This window comes from Ambystoma mexicanum, chromosome 9 (assembly GCF_040938575.1).
Source record: "Ambystoma mexicanum isolate Mex_15411 chromosome 9, UKY_AmexF1_1, whole genome shotgun sequence".
Classification (NCBI taxonomy): domain Eukaryota; kingdom Metazoa; phylum Chordata; class Amphibia; order Caudata; family Ambystomatidae; genus Ambystoma; species Ambystoma mexicanum.
The window spans coordinates 993,526,416-993,543,185 of record NC_090931.1 but is presented as its reverse complement, the minus strand read 5'-3'; the positions used below and the strand labels follow the sequence as shown (position 1 = coordinate 993,543,185).

The following is a 16,770-nucleotide window of genomic DNA, read 5'->3' as shown; positions in this document are numbered from 1 at the left end:
CAGTTTGGAAACGTGCCGATATATGGTAATACCAGCACATTAATTCTGCACTGAACAACCTGTGTGAAAAGCAAAGGATATTGAACGGCTATGGCCTATCAATTTTTGTACTAGTGGCCATTGTATGGATGTATCTACATATTGATTGTCCTGTTTTAAATTCCTTGAATTGAGAATTAATATTACTTGTTCAAGTGCACTCTTAGAAAGAAAGCAAATCAAAATCCATTAGATACCTCCTCAATTACACCCCTACAAAGGTGAGAGACTACCAGTAGTATTTAAATGTATTCCATCAATGGAAACAAGATTGAGAGATAATGTTAATGCTTACAAATCAGATGGTCAGGACTCTTACAATGTGAAGATCTTGAACTGAGATCTACTTGAGTAGATAATTCTGCCACAACTTAGTGCAGAGCGGAAACACTCAAGTTATTTAACCATTCTATTTGGGAGGTGATTTTAATAGTTGACATGTTGCAATGATGAGCATTAGCACATAATTCACCTGGTTTTACTTCCTGCTGTGAACAGCAAAGTGTTAAGCCGTAAGTACAAGTGTTCCAATGTATAATCTCTGTTTTGTTGAGACCAGAAGGCCCTTGTTGACAATGCTGATTTGGTATTATACTCAAACATGACTTTATCTAGATGCAGCACTAAAAACCCAAGCTGTAATAAGTACTTTCAGCAATAAGCATGTTTTGTAAGCCTATACTCATTGCCAAATTATTATATGGAGTGCTACTGAGATATTGAAATTGTGCACACTAATTAAACTATTAAAGAAAGCAATTCCACAAAGAACACTCCAAAATGTTTTTCATAGTTAATTATTGTTCAGGATATTATGAAACAAGAAAATAGTCCTCAAATCGAGAATAAACAGCATTATTAACACAACATGCTTTTATTAAATAATCAAAACCAGTGCATACTTATATCTCATATTCTGTTCAAGTGATGCCTCAAAGGTGACAAGTTTGTTTCAATGGCAATGGCATGGTCCAATAAGGAAAACGATATTGGCACCATCAAACTTGATGAAATGTCGGAGAATATGTGCACTCATGGTCTTGCCCAATCTTGTAGCAGAGTGCTATTTTCATTTCCTAAACCTCAGAAGGCTCTGGGAGACGATCCAATTCATCGCCAGCATGCCAACATGCTCAATGCCCCTTTGCAGAAAATAAAAAGAGAACAAGAAAAGGCAAATGAGGAATTTAAAAAATCCAGGGACGAAAATCTTGAGAGATCTCTGCCTATGGTCACGGCCCATTAGGTTCTGTTGCAGCATACAGACGAGATATTCTAGGTACCATTAAAGGCGTGACAGATGCTATACCATCTGAATGACCCTTGATAAGGATGTGAGGTCATGCTCATCAAGATCTTTAGTGAGTCTATGATGGTTATATTAATATATATGTTATATGTTGGGCCACTCCTCCCTTCTTCTTTGCATGAAGAAATGGGGGGCCTTCTCCGATACTACTGTGCTGTTTTAAGAAAATAAACATAAGTGAGCAGAATGGCATAAAGGTGAGACCCTACATTATAGGGGTGAGCACAAGGAAAACAAAACACCCGGGATCAAAGATCATCCATATCCAACTTCAGTAACATATTAAGCAAAGATCAAGTAACCATTAGGACGACAGTGACCATGTTGGTGAAGAACAGGATGAGTTGTGACATGTCTTCCTTCTTGCAAGTCACTCCTTGTGTTCTGTGCTTTATTCACCTGAAAGGCAGTAAAGTGGCATAAGCTCAAAATCCACAATAAAGGTACTATCACAAAGACGACATCTTAAAATGTCAAGAAGCTGTGAAGTGAACTAATGCTCACTGCATGCTCCAGTTCCCACTCTGCCCGTTTATGGCATTCATTTCAACATTCGAAACCTGACGCCCAGATCCACAACTCCAATGCTGCCCCATAAAATTGCAAACCTAATGCAGACTGCCAACAGATCACCTCTGATGCCACCGGCCGCCGTGATAATTGTGTCACAGAAAAAACAGTGGACACACATCCTTGCCCTCGGGGCAGGAATACTGGAACTCTGGTTCGTAGTAAAACCTATGTCATTCATACTTAATAACAGCTCAGCAAGTGGCCTCTCAAGTGTCCTGTTTTGCCTGTGAACTCTGTGTCTGCCTCCAGCACCTTACAGCACCTTACAGCCCGGCAAAGTAACGTCCTGCATTTTTCACGATCACGCATTTCCTCGATCACGTGATACAGAGACTTGGTGAATATATATAAATATAAAGCAAATTGGATATATATATATAAATATGTCATTGATGGAATAGTAACATATTATTACCTTGTTACTATAGGTAACGCCCACTGAGGGGGAGTATCCATAAAAGTACGAGGCCGCGCGCCATCAGCGCGCGCGCCTCAGCAAGTTGCCTCTCAAGTGGCCTGTTTCGCCTGTGAACTCTGTGTCTGCCTCCAGCACCTTACAGCACTTTACAGCCCGGCAAAGTAATGTCCTGCATTTTTCACGATCACGCATTTCCTCGATCACGTGATACAGAGACTTGGTGAATATATATTTATATATATATATATATAAAGTATATTGGATATATATAAATATGTCATTGATGTAATAGTAATATATTATTACCTTGTTACTATAGGTAACGCCCACTGAGGGGGAGTATCCATAAAAGTATGAGGCCGCGCGTCATCAGCGCGCGTGCCTCAGCAAGTGGCCTCTCAAGTGGCCCGTTTCGCCTGTTTAGCCTGTGAGTCTGTGAGTCTGTGGGTTTGCGGGATAGGTAAGAAGCTTGATTTCCGCATGTTTGATTCTCTACTGTCTGTAAGCATTATGATAGGTGCATTTGAACAAAAATAGTCACCATTTAGTTGAATTAAAGAAGTGGCTAGAGTAAAAATGAGTGTAAAGAAAATGGTTATAAGCAAGCAGCAATTGGCTATAGTACCGCTTACCAAACAAATGGCTACTAGGATGAGTGTAGCTCGTGCCGCTGCGGCGTGTAATCTAGGCTCACTATAGTCAACCGACGACCTTATTGAATGTGCTAATGAGTGTTCATTAGAGCAGAGAATGGAAGTTATAGCCCAAGAGGATGGGTCTAATGCGGAGCAGATTGAAAGCTCACAATCGTTGTTTGCAGAAGATGAGGATTCAAATGGGTTAAACCAGATTGTTGACCTAGAAAATAATATGGAAAAAGCTATTAGTGTGAGCAGTGAGAATGCCAACACTCCCCAAGTCTTCCACACTTTGGATAGTTCTCTGCTGGTGTTGTCTCAGCACTTGGATAAGAACATGCTGGATGAACCGGTGAGTGAGCGGCATGATAATTCAGCATGCATAACAGAGATCACAAGTAATGAGATACAATTATCAATACTATCAGAATTGAAATCCCAGTCGAATTTATTGAAAGAAATGGTGATGGCATTTATAGCATTACCAGATTTTATCAATGACCAGATGAACAGGACACGGAACGAGACAATAGAAAAAATGCAAAATTCCGTGCCTGCTTATAAAAGAGCATGTACTAGGATGGATGTTATGGATAAATAGTCGATACATGATAAGGAACTGACTAGTGAGGTTACAAAACCTGATGTGCTGCCTATTAAGACACCTTTGGGAAATGCACAAAATTGCAACATGCCAGAGATAAATATGGATCCTATTTTGGTTGAAACTATGGTAAATACTGAAGCGGATATTAATAAACCAGCCACTGTGACTGTAATAAGTGATGACGATAATTCCATGTTTGTTGAAAAAATCTCTAAAAGGAAAGAAAAGAAACAAAGGAAAAACAGGCAAAAATGGCTAAAGTGAGTAATACATCCTCGAGAAAATTTCTGAGAAATGTGGACATACATAAGGCATGGCTCGACTGTCAGATAGTTGACAAAAGTAAGAAAGAGCAAGAAAAAGATAAATCCAGGGATAATACAAATAGTGAGATAGTCAACGATATAGAGACTGACAGTAATGTTGGCAATGGCTGTATAGTTAGACCTAGTTATAGTGAAGGTTCTTCCACACTCTCAGAGGTTTTGAAAAATAAAGCAACATCTGAAAGAATTGACAGCAATCTTCGAGCCTTAGAAAGTGGAGTTCAAGATATTTTCGACATTTTTTAAAAATCGAGATGCTCTTTCAAGGCCAAATACACCTGTTTCAATGCCACAATATGAGCTTCCAATCAGTAAATCATTGCCCAGTTCTACTACAATTACTGAAAAGAGCACACTACAAGGAACTAAAGAGACATCAGCCTCATTAGTGCATCCTAAGGAGTCTCAGGAAAGCAAACTACCAAAGGACTCCTTAGATGAATCCAATGGGCATGTTTTGAAAGACACACAATTGAATAACGAAGCAATAAGTCTGCTAATTGAAAACCTACTGAAACAAAAGTATAAAGATCCAAACAGTGCGCTGCATGCCTTAAATAAACTGCAAAAGAAAATGCTCAAAGTATGAATAATGCAAGTAATATACAATCTGAGGGCGGAGTAACAGACGAGCACAACATAACTGCTCGAGAACAAGTAAGTCTGATAGAATCACAGAAGAAAACAATTACTGATCTAGAGAAGGCCACCAATGTTACAAACAAGGCCCCCCAGCTAAATAGAGCAGATATAGAAGAAATATTATATCAAAAACTCAATGAAACCAGACGCCAACTACCAAAAGTTGATGACGCAACACAAAGTATAGATTTACAGATGAATCATACTACCCACCAGTACATAGATCAAAAAAAGGATGGGTTTTTATTAGGCGCTTCGTATGATTCGAATCAATGGAATAAAGAGGACAAGATCCCTAAACAGACACTACCTTCTATCCTTATTTGGGGAAATTCCCGAATTAAGCTTGATAACAGCAACAGACATTCAACTTGTGGATTTCATACATAATGAGAGGTATGATTATGTTAGATTAATCATAACCTCTCCACTGGTAAGGGCCCTGTTACTGAAGGAGGCGGGTGCCCTACAGAAGAGAGGTTTTGACGTTCAAAAATATCAGGAATATGCGCAAAGGGAAGATGACTCAAGAAAACATGAATATAATGTTCAAGAAGTAACGGGACATAGCTTAGATAAACATGGATCCCAGGTACTAACCACTAAGATGCAAGACAGATCACTAATAGACGTTGCTAAGTCCCAGTTGATTGACATGCAGGAATGGAGATCACTAGCAATGTCATTGCGTGACTCCATAGAGAATTTCAAATCCGCAAAAATATCACTTTGACAAAGTGATGCCATTTAGTCTAGTTTCCTGGAACACAAGAGGATACTCACATATTGTGGCGAACAAATAAATCGTGAGTACACTTGAGGAATATGACTTGGTGTTACTACAGGAAACATGGACAACCAACAATTTGCTGTGGGATGGTTATGGAATCATAAACTTAAAAGCGATCAAAGGACCAATAGGTCGACCTAGTGGAGGGATGCTTATGGCATACAAATCAGATGTAAATATTACCATGCTAACTAATCAACAACTATTGGAATGTGTAATAATTGGTACATTCAAAATACAAACTACACAAAAGATAATAGACATCATTATAATAATCATATATTGGAATGCAGCCCTTCACTCAAATGATCAGCTGGTAGAGGTTTTGGAGTCGTTGAATAACAGAATTACGGCCTGGCTAGAGCAATATCCTATGGGCGCCCTTATATTGGCAGGAGACTTGAATGCAGATTGTGATCTAGGGCAGTTAGATATTGCATGGACACTAACATCCATAAATCCTAATTCTGCAGCAGCATCTAGTAAACGATATAGAGGTAGTCTATGGATGGATTTTGCATCAAATTGGGGTTTACAACCCATGTATAATACAAGTCCCACTTGGAAAGCCAGAGGATTGAGCTCTATTTTGGATTACATAATAGTCAGTAATCATTTTCTCTTAGATAGCTGTAATATGAAAGTGCAAAGCTGTAAGGAAAGCGATCATGCAATGATATCAATACAGTTTCCCTGGAATAAAAAAAAAGTGATGGGAGTATTATGTGATATGCGTATAGAAATAAATGTAGCAGGCAACAGAGTGAAATGGACACCGCATAACCTCAAAAAGGTAAACTCCCTGTTACTACAAGACTATATGTCCTATCCAATTGAATGGAAAACGTTTACATATACTGGCGAGGCCTTTAAAGACTACATACAAGACACGCTTGACAAATGTAATGTAAAGAAAATATATGATCAAGTACCTGTAATTAAAAACATTAATGTATTTGACATTGATGTTAAAGAAAGGCGCAATTGCGTAAAGAGGTGCATAGTCTGAATAAGTCCAAGTGCAACTTAGTTGAAATTACAAAAAAAATCAAGCAATGTAAACAGATATATAAAAATTGGATCATATCACATCGTGCACATATGGCACAAAGAGACGGTGAAGCTATGATTGCAGCAATGAAGGACAGTAACACACGTAAAACATGGTCTTTGATCAATGGCACTAAAACTACGCAACTGCAACTTTCTTTGAACCCTATAGCAGGAGACATATGGGTGAACTATTTTGAAGACTTATATAAGAGCTTATATAAGAGCTCAGATATACAAACGGTGAAGAATTATAATAGCGATCAGGTTTGGTTGCTGGACATCTCTATAAATAAAATATTGACGTATATAAAAAAGGTCAAATCTTCAACTACACCAGGTCCAAATAACCTATCTAATATCACTTTAAAGTATAACATCGATCTATGGGCCAACATTCTGCACTGTTTATTCAAAGAGATTATAACAACTAAATTCCGACTTCTTGGAAGATGGCATATGTAATCTTAATATTTAAAAAAGGTAATCGTTTAAGTCCTTTAAATTGCCATCCTATAATGATATCAGACGTTGAATCAAAAATATTCACTGCAATAGTATTGGAAGAAATAAATATGTGGATTGAGACTAATAATATACTGGATCCGAGACAAATAGGATTTAGGAAAGCCATGGGAACAGAAATAGCAGGTTTGATAGTTGCAAGTTTACAGGCGAAGGCCAAAGCAAAAGGTACCACGCACTTTAGATAGCATCAATGGACCTCTTCATGGCTTTTGATAAAGTAGATAGAGGCACACTATAGATAACCTTAGACAATCTGGGAATAGATAAAGGGCTACTAGAACTTATAATAAAGCTATATTCAGACACTGTAATGAGAGTGAGTTTAAGTAACAGAGGCTTGCTATCAGAACAAATGAAAGCAAATAATGGATTGAGGCAGGGATGTAGGCTAGCAGCCACTCTTTTTAATCTCTACGTGTCTCAGATAGGAAAAACCTTGGTTGTAAGTGGCTTAGTCTCACCAAAGATAGGTAAGTCTATCATAAAGTGGATAGCATATGCAGACGACTTTCTTTTATTTGACAAGACAAAAGTAGGTCTGCAGAGAATGATGAACTAATTTGTAAATTTTATAAATGAAAGGAAATTGTTGGTAAATCCAAACAAAACTGATCTTCCACACTGGTGTGAAACCATTAAAACAAGATTCTCTGGTAATGTTTTGTGATGGTGTAAAAATAAAAAATCATTCTGTACTTAGATATTTAGGATATACCTATACCAATGCACACACACTTAGCTACATGATAAAGGAGCTTAAAAGAAAGGCCTTGTGTATAGCTAACCAAATGATGGTAATCGAAAAAAATATGGCAAGTTTACATTAAGTGCATGCATTATCTTTTATCGAACTAAAGCCATACCAAGATTGACCTATGGTCTTGAACTGTGTTCAAATGATTTGTTGCCGTATTTGAAAACGATTGAAGCCTGCATATGGCGTAAAGTCCTAAAACATCTACCAAAATGTTTACCCCTAGAAACAATAAGATATGGATTAGACTTAACATCACTGAAAAGTATTGTATACCGGAAAAAGCTTCTATTATTGTGTAAATGTCTGATTGATAAAAAAAACACAATGTATCAATGTCTAGGAAATGATTTAGAGGGAGTTTTCATGAAAGAACTAAAAAAAATATGTGATAAGAAATTACTCGATTTAGCCCTAACAAATGAGACTCTATTAACAAATCCACGGAAAGTAAAAGAATGAATAAAAGCCTATGATTGACTAGAGAACAACGTGGTGTTATTAAATTCTGCCCTGTATTATCAAGTGATTTCTTTCTGGAAAAGGTATGCAATTCCAGAGAAATACATAATGAAATATCCCTCCAGATCTTTCCGTAATGCAACAATGAGATTTCGTTTTAATGTCTTGAACACCTATGAAATACAGAGTATCAGATTGAAAAATGATGCGACTTTTAAAATGTGTAGACGTTGTAACATATCAGGAACAAAAGAAACCTTAATACATCTGTTGCTGATCTGTCCTAAATTACTGAAACAACGTATAGAATATTTTTCAAAATTTGTTAATGATACCTCAAATGTTAACAGGGAGAATTTATGGTATGAGATGATGCATGGAAATTCAACGATATAGAAAATAAACATTAATGAATTCTTAAGGATAATATGTGATGTATCTTGAGGTTTAAGGATAAAATGTGATGTATTTTGAGGTTTTGAATATACTCCAGTCGATTGAAACAATGTTACAAATCACTGATAATTGTTGAATAAGTCGTAAACAGTGTTTTGTTTTTATGATGTTTTAAAAGTATAAGAAAGAAGTTATGTATTTGTATAAAAAGTTAGAATTTTTATCTTGGAATAGATTTTAAGATATCTTTAGGTTTTGGATGTACATATAATGATTCTTTGTTTTGATTGAAAAATTGTGTTTTAGAAGTTTGTAAATTATTGATTCTTGAGAAGAAAAAAAACATGTTTGTAAAGGCTTGTAAAAAAACCAAAAACAATAAAGATAATAATAATAATTTATTTATTTATTTATTTATTTATATTTGTAGAGCGCACTACAGCCCACAGGCCTCGCGGCGCTATAGCAGTACTCAAAGAAGGCTCGCTTAAGGGTTACAGTGAAGCCGCCCAGGTAGATAGACTTAGTGACGATACAATGCATGGTATAGGGTTACATACATATTTAGATCATGGTACATTGCGGGGATTGCGGTTGCACAATGCAAGTCATACAAAGAGACTGGTTTTGATGGCCTTGCGGAAGGCTGCATGGGAGTCAATAGTCCTAATGTGAGGGGGGAGTGAGTTCCAGTGGGTGGCTGCCATAGTTGGGAAACTGGTGCCGCCAGCCCGGACTTTGCGTGTCCTAGGAATAGCAATCAAGTTGGAGTAGGGGGTTCTGGTGGGCCTGGAGGAAGGGGGTTTAGAGATTCTCTGTGCCAGGTAGGGGGGTGCCTGATCATGAAGGCACTTGTGTGTCAGGGCAAGGGTTTTGAATATGATCCTTTCTTTGACTGGTAGCCAGTGGACCTGCCTTCTGAGTGCAGAGATATGATCCCTACGCGAGAGTCCAGTAGCGGCCCTGAGAGCATTGTTCTGAACAATTTGTAGTTTAGCAAGATTCTTGGCTGAGGTGCCTACCAGGAGGGCATTACAGTAGTCCAATCTGGATCCGATTATGGCCCTGGCAATGGTAAGGCAATTTTGTTGTGACAGGAAGGGTCTTATTGTGTTGATGAGTTTGGAGTGGTAGGCAGAGGTGGATGCAATGGCGTTGACCTGTCTGTCCATAGATAGGTTAGGTTCCAGGTATACACCCAGTGTTTTAATTGATTGTGAGACAGTGATAGGGATGTCATCAATGGAGAAGGAGGAGTATAGTTGGTCAAGTTTGTTCAGGGTGGAGGGGGAGCCTACCAGTAGAAGCTTGGTCTTCTCACTGTTGAGACAGAGCCAATTTTCTGCCATCCAGGATTGGATAGTCGCATAGATGGAGTTGAGGGTGTTAGTGTCAGATTGGTAATCACCCGTGAGGGGGATGAGCACCTGGGTGTCATCTGCATAGTTTGTATATGAGATTCCCAGGGCATCCAGGATTTTGAATAGTGGCCTGGTGAAGAGGTTGTATAGAGTGGGGGCAATACAGGAGCCTTGTGGAACCCCGCATTTGATGGTGCTGGGGGTTGCACAGGAGGAGTCAGAGAAAACCCTCATTGCTCTGTCTTGCAGAAATGAAGTAATCCATTTGCAGGCCTTGGTCGAAAAGTTTGCTGCTGTGGAAAGGTGGTGGCACAGGGTCTTGTGATCAACTAGATCAAACGCAGCAGAGAGGTCTAGGAGCAGTAGGAGTGCAGGTTTGTCTGCATCTCTGAGGTCATCGATCTGGTTTTTCAGGTCAAGGAGGGCAGTTTCTGTGCCGTGCCGAGGTCTGAACCCTGATTGCCGTAGGCCAAGGAGATGGTTCTCTTCAAGGAATTTCTGAACTTGCAGGTAGGCTGCTTTGTCCAGGATTTTTAAGAGGAAGGGGACAGTGGTTATGGGCCGGTAATTTCCCGGGACGGTAGGGTCCAGGGAGGGTTTTTTAAGCAGCGGACGAACCCACGCTTCTTTGAGACCAAGGGGGACATGGCCGGACCGGAAGGAGGCATTGATGAATGCTGTGATGAATGGGGCTAGGGAGGGTGCACAGTCCTTGATGACCTGTGCTGGGCAGGCATCTCCTTTACAATTTGATGGTTTGATAGACTGGAGAAGTGTGATGACTTCTGTTTCGCTCATGTCTTTAAAGTCAAACACCGGGGAGCAACTGGGGATGGTCTTAGGTGGAAGTGGGTTATTGTGTCTCTTGGCTATGAGTATGGCCAGAGCTTTTTGATGAGCGATGATCTTTGCCTGCAAAGTTTCAAGCTTGTTCAGCATGGCTGACTGGATTGTGTTACACCAGGCTTTATCCATGAGGAGAGAAGAAGGGGGTGTGGAAGGAGTCTCCAGCTCTCTGAAGATAGAGAATATTTCTCTTGTCCCTGATTTAGCATTGGCTATCCTCGTGTTAAAAGAGGTGGCTTTAGCAGTGGTGATGGCAGTTTTGTATTGTTTGGACAGTGCTTTAAAGGCAGCCTTGGTGTTTTCTGAGGGGGATTTGCTCCATGACTTGAGGGCAGCTCTCTTTTTTGCGCGCAACTGCAGGAGTTCTTGGGAAAACCATGCATTAGTATGCTTCACTGTTTTGGCTTTTTTGAGGGTGAGTGGGGCTACAGTGTCAATGGCTTGGGTGATGGTCCTTTTGAAGTCATCGGCCAGTGTTTCTGGGTCATTGGAGAATGGGGGCAGTAAGGCGGGCACCGAAAGGTGTTGAGCTAGGTTGTCATGAGTGAGCTGCTTGAAGCTTCGTGCGAGTGTGGCCGGTAGGGGAGTGGTGGGTGAGGTAGGCCCTTTGGTAGTGATGATGTCAAATTGGATGCAATGGTGGTCGGACCATGGAACTGGATAGATCACAGGTTGGCTGATGGAGCAGTTATGGTGAGATAACCAGTCCAAGGTGCGACCTTTAGAGTGGGTAGGGCTGGAGACGGTTTGGGAGAAGCCCAGAGTGGAGAGGGCTTTGCGGAGGGCCTTTGCGTGTGAGTCACTTGGGTCATTCAGGCCGAGGTTGAGGTCGCCTAGAAGCAGGATTTTGGATGATTTCTTTAGGTTATCAGACAGTGCGTGGGTGATGGCGTCCTGAAAGTCATTGGAGGGGCCAGGGGGGCGATAGACAAGGTGAAAGGTGAGAGTGCAGTTATGTGAGAGTTGGAGCTTGAGTAGGAGATAGTCAGTGGCCGGATCAAGGTCCCCTTGAATCAATCGGATGGCTAGTGATTCTCTGGCTATGACTGCTACCCCGCCCCCTCTTTGGGTGAGGCGGTCCTGTCTATAGATAGTGAAACCAGGTGGTATTGCGAGGGAGAGGGCTGGGCCAGAGGTGTTGGACAACCATGTTTCGCTGAGGAACAGTAAGTCAAGGTTGTTACTGTCTATCAAGTCTATAATAATAATAACAGATCTAACAATGGCATATGCAGTACATTGTTAGTGTACCACACGTTTAATGCTTTAATGCTCAGTTAACTCTTTTAACAATACTCTGATGCACGCCAGTGGCGCAAAGGTTTGTTGTTGTTATATAGTTCTACCCATCATCCGTCATTATCCGTCTACTAGAGTCCAGTACCCATCACAAAGTCACCCACGACTAGTGAATATGTTCTTTGGGCTATAGATCTGTCAGATGAGCTGGAGTATGATCTTCTGTCAGAAAAGAAGAGGCCAGTCACGAAAGGAACATGAATAAGAGAAATAAACTAAAGAATCATAGAAAAGGACCAGAAGAGAAATAAGAAAGAGAACACAGTATGTAATTGTGCAGCTGTTCAAGTAAATACCATGAAACCTCAATAATTATTGAGTTCCCAGGTAAGAGGATACCCAATCATTTTATCCGTAAAGTCTCCCATTGCACCAAGTATATGGCAATCACCTCCGCTTGGGGGCAGATGTGGCTGGTAAAGGCCTGCCAGGTTGAGCCTCGGCTAGGGCTCTGTGCCGTTACTGCCATGTTCGCCCTGTGAGAAGGGGGTGATAGCCATTCACACCCTGGGGTTCTTCTGGGGTGCAAATGGTTGAATTATTTTAAGCCCAATCTCCCGTCAAAAAAATTAAATAAAAACAAGATGGTTGCTGTCTAGGAAAAGGGACTTGGTGCCTCATTATGAGTTGGGGGTAATACGGCAGTAATTCCGAACACGTTACCACCGTAGTGTCTGGCGGAATTCCCGCCTTATAACAAGTCATCGGGAGTGCATGCACACTGTTGGCCTTAAATGAGTTTTGGGTGGTAATTATACCCAGAATCAGCCGAATTACCCTTACCACTGCATATTCGGTGCTGATTTCACTAGTGGAATGACAGCCAGCGGAATTAGCGCCAGAGGAATTAGAGCCGACTGAATTACTGCCGGACGGCAGAGACGTCATTTCACCAAAATGCCAGCGGTAGCAGAAGTGACATCACCTGACCGTTGACCCCCTGATGAAATCACAGGAAGTGATGTCATTTGACCCCACCCCAAAGTGACATCACAGAAAGAGATGGAACACGGCCATTTACCCCTTGACAAAACAGGAAGTGGCCTCACATAGCATTGTTTCTAAGTACAGTAAAAAATATGGTTACACTATCACTGTAATGTGATATATATTTCATACAAGAATGGATCACCATATGTTTGTTTGTTTGTTTGTTTATTATATTTGTATGGCGCTCCAAACCCAGAGGTAGAAGGGCGCTTAAGAATTTGGTTACAGCGTTGAGAATTATCTTAGTTTTGCATACTTCGTACAAGTTTATAATATATACATATATATACAGTGATCAGTAAACAAGAGCAAATGCGTACAATATACAGTTTTCAATATAAACACAGTGTCTAAGCCAGTTACCGCAAGGTCTGGTGTTAATGGCGTTATTCTTTGTTTAGAAGTCAGTTGATGACCTGCTTCCTAAAGATCTGGAAGGATTCGACAGTTTTGATGTTAAGCGGTAGGGAGTTCCAGAGTTGGGGGGCAATCACTGTGAAGCTTACCCCTTCAGCTCTTTTTAGGTGGAACCTGGGCACTGATAAGCAAAGAGTGTTGGAGGATCTGGTGGATCTGGTGGCGGGTTTCAGGGTGAATTTATTAGCTAGATATGGTGGTGCTAGGTGATTGAGGGATTTGTACGTGAGGCAGATGGTTTTTAGATCAATTTTTTGGCGTATGGATAGCCATTTGCAGGCTTTCCTAGTAGCAGAGATATGCTCTTGTCCGAGAATGTTGAGGGCTGCGTGCAAGGCGTTGTTTTGTATTACCTGCAGCTTGTTGAGTACGGATTGATTAGCACCAAGGTACAGGCTGTTACAGTAATCGAGTTTGGATTGTATTAGGGCCCTGGCAAGGGTGAGGCAGCTATTGGGTGATAGGAAAGGTCTGCTGGCCCTAATGAGCTTGCCGGTATAGGCAGCGGCTGAAGCAGTCATATTGGTGTGTTTGCTAAGGTTGGTGTTGGCATCTAGATAGAAACCAAGGGTTTTTACGCTTTTGGCTATGGGGATGGCATGGCCATCTATGGTGATGTTGTTATAGCTAGGGTCGAGTTTAGTTAGAGTGTTGGGGGAGCCGACGATTAGGAGCTCTGTCTTCTCATCATTCAGGCAGAGGCCATGGGAGGCCATTCATGCCTGAATGATGGAGAATATTTTGTTGATCCGGGCAGAGTCTTCTTGGTAATTACCACAGATGGTGAGGAGTATCTGGGTGTCATCTGCGTAGTTTGTGTAGGTGACACCCAAACGGTCCAGTTGGTCAAATAGAGGCTTTGTAAATATGTTGTACAAAGTGGGCGATACACAGGATCCTTGTGGGACCCCACGTGTGATGGGGATGGGGTCTGCTACAGCTGTAGTGGAAAAGACTTGCATGGTTCTGTTTGCGAGGAAGGATTGTATCCATGTGATGGCAGAGGAGGAGAAGTGGGCTGCGGTGGCAAGGTGATTACAGAGGACTTTGTGGTTGACCAGGTCAAAGGCCGCTGAGAGGTCTAGTAGGAGTAGGATTGCGGCATTGCCTTTGTCTTTAATTTCATCAATCTGTCTTTTGAGATCAACAAGGGTGGCTTCAGTTCCGTGTTGAGGTCTGAAGCCAGATTGACATATTCCTAACAGTTGGTTGGATTCCAGGTATTCCTGAATTTGGATGTAGACATCTCTCCAGGATTTTCATTAGGAAGGGGACTGTGGTGATGGGCCTGTAGTTGGTGGGTATGGCCGGGTCGAGGGATTGTTTTTTCAGGAGTGGGAGAACCCATGATTGTTTTAAGTTGCTGGGGATAGAGTTATTGGTGAAGGATAGGTTGATGAGTTTGGTAATGAAGGGGGAGAGCTCTCTGGCTGCATCTTTTATGATCTGTGCCGGACAGCTGTCTCCCTTACAGTTAGAGGGTTTTAGGGAGGTGATGATTTTTTGAACTTCCGGGATGGTGACTTTCTTAAACGAGAAGCCTGTGCTAGTGTTGTTGGGTGTGGGTAGGCTAAGGTTGGTGACCTTATTGTTGAAGAGTTGTTGCCGTTTGTCTTCAATTTTAGTTTGGAGTCCTAAAATGTTATTGTTGAAGGCGTTCTGGATGTTGGTGCACCAGGATTTGTCTTTCAGGCAGGTTTCTGGAGGTGAAATAGGGTTTTCTAGTTCCTTCAGAATTTTAAATAATTCTTTAGTGGAGGATCCTGCCTGAGTGATCCTGGTGTTGTAAGCATCTTTTTTGGTCCGGATTATCTCGCTTTTGTAAAGTGAGGATAAGTTAGTGAGGTTGGATTTGTTTTCCGCGGTGGGGTTAGTCTTCCAGGTGTGATGAGCCTTAGCTTTCTCTTTCCTGAGTGTTTTGAGCTCAGGGGTGTACCACGAGTTCAGATGAGCTTTGGGTTTAACTTTGCATATTTTTAAAGGGGCAACAGTGTCCATTGCTCTAGCCATGGAATTATTGACGGTGTCGATCAGCAGGTTTAGGTCAGCGTTGGCTGGGAGAGCATTGAGGGTAGGTAAGACCAGTGGTTGTAGGGCTTCAGCAGTAATGTTGCGTTTATTCCTGGTGTGACATGCTGGTGCCATGGGGTGCTTATTGGGCAGTGCCTGATTGGTGTTGACCTCAAGAGGGATCATGTGGTGATCGGTCCATGCCAGAGGTTGGGAGTCTTTGCAGGTTGTATTGCAATTGTGAGTTGCTACCCAATCAAGGGTTCTGCCTTTTTGGTGGGTAGGGAGTATTATGAGTTGAGTAAGACCATGATCGGTTAGAACATTGGCTAGGGATGCAGCATGTGCATCGTTCGGGTCTTGGTAGCCGAGATTGAAGTCTCCGAGGATCATGATTTGTGCTGATGGTTTGGAGTTTTCGGTGATGAGGGATGTGATGTCTTCTTCAAAGGTCCAAGGAGGGCCTGGGGGTCTATATATGAGGTAGATGGTGATCGTGGTTGTGGGGGATGTTTGTAGCTTGGCTGTGAGTAACTCACAGGATGTGAGTGCGGCTGTGTCAGTTGGTCTAAGGCCTAGGGCGGATTTGGAAATGATCGCTACACCTCCACCTCTGGTGTTTGGTCTGTCCGCTCTGAGGATAGAGTATTTGTCTGGGATGGCTAGCGATAAATGGGGTCCGGACGCCTCATGAAGCCAGGTTTCTGTTAGGGCTAGAAAGTCAAGGTCGTTGGTAAGGATAATATCTGCAATTTCTGTGGGGTGGGCAGCCAGGGATCTGACGTTGAGTAGGGCGCCTTTTAGTGGGGGAGGTGTGGGCTTGTTCGAGGCAATGTGTTTTGGTGTAAGGTTTGGAGCTGGGTCTAGAAATTGTGGTGGGGAGCCTGGAGCCTAATCTGTCATTGTGGGCTGTGAGGTTGGGAGTAAGGGATGGGGTGGTTAGGCCGGGCGGCTTAAAGCGGGCAGGAGGTTTGGTGGTCGGTTTAATTTGGTTAGACTTAGCAATGGGGCTGGGGTGGCTGTTGGTAGGTGGGCCATGGATGGCATGAGGGTAGGAACGGAGTGGGGCATGGGATGGGGTGGTGTCTGGGGCACCCTAGTTTAGCCAGGCCGTCCTGGTGGGCTATGTAGCTATTGTTGCTACAGGGTACGTTGTCCTGTATTAAGCAGAATGGGAACATGATTAGGGCGAGCCAGAAGATCATGGTCTGTAGATAGAGGTGGATTCTAGTGGCGCTGGTGGGGAGCAGGCCAGACTATGATAGTCGGTGGCTAGTTGGTATACATCAGGGGCAACTAGATGTGACAATTCCTA

The 16,770-nt window shown here is 41.9% G+C and overlaps 1 protein-coding gene across 1 annotated transcript in view; it reads left to right on the top strand.

Moving 5' to 3' along the window:
* Window positions 1-16,770, top strand: part of LOC138488874 (dynein axonemal heavy chain 11-like) — a 2,478,284-nt gene that overhangs the window by 1,104,713 nt on the left and 1,356,801 nt on the right. The gene's annotated exons all lie outside the window — the stretch shown is intronic.